We start from the raw sequence: 6058 nt of genomic DNA, 5'->3' as shown, positions 1-6058 counted from the left end.
AGCGGGGGGGTGCGGCTGGGGCCCGCTGCCGCCGCCGCGGAGGAACGGCATAGAAAACTCCAGGAATACCTTGCAGCCAAGGAAAAACTAAAGAACCAAAACACCAAACCTTATCTAAAACCGAAGAATAACTGCCTGAATCCACCACCTCCTAAATCTACTATTAGACCCAAAAAGGATGTTATCCACCACGTTGTCTTGCCTGTCAAAACCACACAGCCCGTTAGCATTCAACTCCAGCCCAGAACAGGGTCACAGAAGGCAAAGTTGGAGCCATCAGAACTTGTGGGCAAAGGGCTGACTTTAGGATGTGTTTCTTCGATGCCAAACGGTAAGCGTTCCTGCAGGACTCATCAGCTGCATGAAGGTGGATCATCCACTGCAGGAGAACTGTCAAGAAAACCTGTGGGGTTACTCAATATGCAGGAATTGAAACCTATAAAGCAGCAAGTAACAGATCAAGGAAATGCTAAATGTATAGACTCTGTGGACAGTACCTGTGTTGAAAACCAATCTTCGGATATCTTTTTGAAAGAGATGAACAAAGAGAACTTGCCCCAAACCTTATTAGAACCTGAGAGGAAGCCAGATCCTGAATCATGTACCATAACTAAGACAAAGACTAACTCTCATAATCCAATCAAGGGAAGTTTGGCTCCTAAATAAGCCATGGGCAAAAGTTCAGTGAATAGTGCTGTTCTTAAAGACAGAGTTAATAAGCAACTTGTTGGAGAAACACAAATCAGGACTCTACCAGTAAAGTCACAGCAATTGTCTAAAGGAGCAAGTCTTAGAAGACCAGGAGAAAAACACTCAAGAACAGTTCCCTCTCACCATATTCAGACCTTTAATAGGACTCAAGTATTAAAGAAGCCAGTGGTCAAGGACAAGTCACAGTCATACCTTGTTAATGAACAGAAAATAAAAACTTCTAAACCCAGAATATACCCTAATTTGCCTCAGAGTGAGTATGGTAACTAACATCCAAATGTGAAGGAAAATCGGAAGTCCACTCAACCTTGTTTTAGACATCCAACACCATGTGTACTTCAGAGATCAAAAGCCATAGCCAGAGGTCTCATCTGACAACTGCTAACTTTCAATTGGCAGCTTTAATTCAGTCATTCCAAGCATCCCAAGCATTAGAGCGGATGGAACCAATGGTAATAAATAGGACTTTCAACAAAAAGCACAGACTTTGAACTCCAAGCTGAAAAAGACTCTTCATCAGAATCATTTTCTGAATAAGACAGCTCCAAAATGCAAGCTGGTCACACAACCATAAATAGGAAAGGAGTCTTAAATGAGACTCAAACTAATCCAGATATGAAAAAGAAGCCAACAGCAGAAGATCGAAGGAAACAACTAGAAGAATGGCAGAAATCTAAGGGGAAAAAAAAATCTATAAATGGCCTCCTATAGAACTTAAAACAAAAAGAAAAATAATAGAGGACATGAGTATTTCATTCTGTAAGAGCACCCAAAAAAAGAGGAAAAGAAAGCCCAACTTGAACTGTCCAACAAAATTAACAACACTCTGAGCGAATGTCTGCAGCTCATTGAAGGGGGTGTATCTTCTAATGAAATATTTACCATATTGTCCAGCATTCCTGAGGCTGAAAAATTCGCTAAATTCTGTATCTGCAAAGCCAAGTTGTTGGTTCATAAAGGCATCTTTGATGTTATTGGACTATATGAAGAAGCCATTAAAAATGGAGCAACACCAATACAAGAGTTGCGAGAAGTTGTTCTTAATATTTTGCAAGACTTAAACAGAAACGAGGAAGTTGCTGAAACTAATAAAACATCAGTAGAAGAGCTGGTATGAAGATGGAATCTGAAAAGCCTTGTCTTTCTCCAAAAGAGAGGAAACAGGTTGTAGCAGTACCCCCATAACCAAGGCAGAACCGCAGAATCATCCTGGTATCACATTACAGATCGCCTCAATCCCAAACTTAAGTGGAATGCCGGAAGTGTAAGACATGAAGCTCATCACTCCCGTGCGGCGTTCATCAAGGATCGAGCGGGCAGTGTCCTGCTACCCAGAAATGCTGCAGGAACATGATTTAGTGGTGGCATCTCTTGATGAGCTATTAGAAATAGAAGATACAGAGTGTTTCATATTTCATAAAAATGAGGCTTTGCCTGTTACATTCGGGTTTCAAGTTCTTGAATCATAATTTTTGATGCTTCTTTAAAAAAAATAAAATGAAAGTGTTTCTGAGTCTCTGTGAGACAAGAAATGCCCTTGTACAGATAACCTCAAAAAATATGTATCATGGAGAGGTATCATGGATGTAGATTATGGTCTAAGAGCCTAGGAAGTAATTGTCTGAACTTATTATCAAATTTTATATCCCCCTGCAAAGTCTTCAGTTTGTGTATTTAAGACTGTAGGTTGCTATAGGTTTACAGCATCTAAATTTCAAACTATTCAATATCCCGTAAGTATGGTTAAAAACCAAAAATTACAGTTTATTAACCTGCTTTAATCCCAGCATAGACTTTTTTTTTTTTGCATCTGAAAGCTGGTCCCACAATATGATGTACTTTCCTTTCTGCATCCACCATTACAGAGAGGACAAGTCTTTATGCTGTGGAAGATCTGAGCTTGGATACCAGTTTGTCATTTGTTTTTTTGAGAGGTTTTCGCTATAGGGCACATGCGCTCGCCAGACAGACAGAGAGAGATATAGAGACAGAAAGTGAGAAACCACCCCCCCAGGCGGGATGGTCACACCGCAATCCCTTCTCCTCCATTCTCCTCTCGGGATCTTGGGAACGCACGCACATGCGCCCAGCGTGAGTTTTAAGCCACCGGGTCCAGGAGGCGAACCACGGTCAACTACGTGGGAGTCCAGCAACATAGCCATTACGCTAACTGCTGGTTCCCGATAAGGGGTAATTCTTAACCCAATCTATTGCCTGGTCTCCTGGGATGAAACACAATTCTGAATTAGGGTGGTCATCTAGCTTTTTATATCCCAAAAAACACACACTTCCTATTCAGAGACATTTCAAGTTAAAACATAAGAAGTGGGAAGGGAAAAAGACACCTACTTTTTAGTTCATTGCTCTGTTAGGGGACAGCTGACCTGAGGCAATACGGGCCCCAGAAACTATAACAGGTTGCTTTTTCTTCCTCTGGGCAACTGTTCTTGGAAAGGTAAAATCAGTCGTTGTGTAAATATAATGTATAGGAAAACCTAGCCAATGTGTTTTGACTGGCTTAGTATTTAAGTATTATCTAAAACAAAAACCATTAAATCTTTGTTTCTTTCCTGAAAAAAAAAATAAAAACAACTGGGGAAACCCAACTGCCTGCTCCAGTCTGGACTGGGAGCACAGTGGCCTCCCAAACTCAACACCTGTGTTTCCACTGCCTGCTCTACTTTCTCAGTGTACGTAACTAAGTTGCCTTCAGAGAAAACCAATTCGTGTCTTGTGTCCGTCCCCCTGCATTGATGGCCCAGATGGAGGATGGGAGGGGTCCCATGCAGAGGTAGGGCCATGCCACTCCAATCTCAAAATAGTTATGCTGAGTGAAAGAATCTCTAAACAAAATGAGTACATACTGCACAATTGCATTTATTTAAAATTCTAAAAAGTGCCAACTATAGTAACAGGAAGCAGGCTAGTGGTTGCCTAGGGAGGGTGGTAGAGGGAGGGATGAATTACAAGGAGCCTGAAGAAATTTTCTGGAGATGATGGATATGTTCATCCTTTAGATTATTGCAATGATTTTATGGGTATATATATTTATCAAAATTCATCAAATTATATACTTTAAATATGTACAGCTTACTATATATCATTTATAGCTAAATTAAGCTTTAAAAAGTGATTAGATTTATAAGACCAGCAGTTGGCATAATGGCTATGTCTCTGGACTCCCATGTAGTCGACCACAGTTCGAGTCCTGGCCCCAGAGGCTTAAATTCATGCCAGGCACGTGTGCGTGTGTGCCCAAGATCCTGAGAGGAGAATGGAGGAGAAGGGATTGCTGCATGGCCATCCTCCTGGGGGGTGATTTCTAGCTTTCTGTCTCTTTGTCTCTCTCTGTCTTTCTGGCAAGTGCACACACCCTATAGCAAAAATGTCTCCAAAAAAAGTAATTAGATTTAAAGCAAAAATACTAATTGTGGTAGATGCTGCTGAACTAACTCAATATCCATTTCCAACTCTCTTCTCTGTTTCTTTCAGCCTTATAGAAACTACAGAAACTAAATGCTCACTTTTCCAGACTCACTGCACCTAGAAGTTAGAAATGTAAAACCTTTTGGACTCAGCAGGCAGCATGGTGACTGATGTTGGACTCCCATATGGCTGACCACAGTTCGAATCCTGGACCTGGTGGCTTGTTTTCTCACTTTCTCTCTCTTTGTCAAATTATAATAAATAAATAAATAAATAAATAAATAGTTAAATAAAATAACTATTTTTTGAAAAGTAAAACTTTTTAAAACCATGGAAACCTCTATTTGTAATCTATTTGTAATCTTACACTGAAGCACACTGTATGAACAGCATAAGAGCAAGAATGCTTTGGTGTGATGGGGGCACTTGTCAGCTTACTGGAACTTCTGAATTTTTTCTCATTTTCATTCTCCACATCCATTTTCTCCCTCTGCAATAATCCCTGGGAAAGTTCTGGGTAATTTCTAGAGCTATGCAGGTCTCTTTTTTTTCCCAGGCTAGCTACTTTCTCACTGTATATCCTAAAGTTGGTAAAGTCTAGCCCCCCTTCACTTTATAGGTAGGGAAACTGAATCTCAAAGAGGTGAATATGGTACCATATATCATCACACTATACAGAAACAGAAGTTGGTGACCCAGGTAATTGGGGCATCCGAGGCTGAACTCCTGGGTATTTCTGAAGGGCTTTTATTTTGATGGGATTTTTACTTCAGTTTTTTCTTAGGTGTTTTAAGCCTCCAGTGAATTCCTGTTACACTAGTCCTAAGCACAAGTACTTTTCTGTCCCCTGCTCAATCCTGTTTCTCTTTGGTCATGGTCTTCCAGGCCTGCGAACCTTCCCTCTCCCTTCCCAAGAAACTGATTCTCTGTGGATCTGCAGCAGGCTTGATAGAGAAATTGTGATATGCTGGGATAAGAACATCAAACTAGAACCAGTTGGATGAAACATGCTAGTGTTTCAGGAGGTTACCTAGGAAACAAATACTTAAGACCCAACTCAAATGAAAAGAGCCTTAACCCCCAAAGGAGACTGGGAACCAGGAAGCACAAACAATCTTGATTCCCAGTCATTCTTTGGATGCATGCAAGGGCTCCACCCAAACTCAGAGGGGCATCTCAGGACCCTCTTTAAAGACATTGGGTCAACAGAGGTGGAGTTTCCGTCACTATAGGGAAGAGGAGTTCGGGGGGAGTGGGGGTAGCTATTAAAGGAGCTTGCCTGGCTTGGACTGAAAGGCTGAGAAGGAGACACTTCACTGAGGTAGGAGAGAGTAGAGGCCACTGCAGGGAACAGGATAAGGGGCTTGAAACAGAGCATCCTGGCTTCTCCAGATGACAATGGAGATGAGATTAAGCCTGAATCCTTCCTAGGAGAAGTTGTAAATTACTAAGTCTCAAATCTTTGAGGTAGTTTATTGCAGCACAAAGCTAAGAGTTGGAATGTCTTTTGACCTTACAATTTATTTGATTTGGTAATGATACCAGAGCCAAAGATCCTCTGTCCAGTACATCTGTATCTGCCATTTAGAGGCAGACCCATCACAAGCAAAGGAACAAGGTAAAGAACACTGTTAACTCCAGAGGCAGAAGAAGCCACGGGCCTTCAGGAGAAGGTTCCACATGGCAACAGTGAACTAGATTTTTAAGGGAATGAAGATTTTCTACTAATAATTCAGCCTCCAACAAACGAGCTAGCGGTAGAAGAAGCCACGGGCCTTCAGGAGAAGGTTCCACATGGCAACAGTGAAAGAAGAAACCACGGGCCTTCAGGAGAAGGTTCCACATGGCTACAGTGAACTAGATTTTTAAGGGAATGAAGATTTTCTACTAATAATTCAGCCTCCAACAAACGAGCTAGCGG

General features: G+C 41.4%; 1 protein-coding gene and 1 pseudogene across 1 annotated transcript in view; one reads left to right on the top strand and one right to left on the bottom strand.

The window, feature by feature from the left end:
- The window catches only part of LOC102469992 (cytoskeleton-associated protein 2-like pseudogene), a 9891-nt pseudogene extending 7711 nt beyond the window's left edge, over positions 1 to 2180 (top strand).
- Positions 1 to 6058, bottom strand: part of SLC16A2 (solute carrier family 16 member 2) — a gene marked incomplete at its 5' end in the record, with an annotated part of 201503 nt that overhangs the window by 96257 nt on the left and 99188 nt on the right.

Source organism: Tupaia chinensis, unplaced genomic scaffold (assembly GCF_000334495.1).
Source record: "Tupaia chinensis unplaced genomic scaffold, TupChi_1.0 Scaffold143976_1, whole genome shotgun sequence".
In the NCBI taxonomy this organism is placed as follows: Eukaryota; Metazoa; Chordata; class Mammalia; order Scandentia; family Tupaiidae; genus Tupaia; species Tupaia belangeri.
This window is presented reverse-complemented; position numbering and strand designations above follow the sequence as displayed.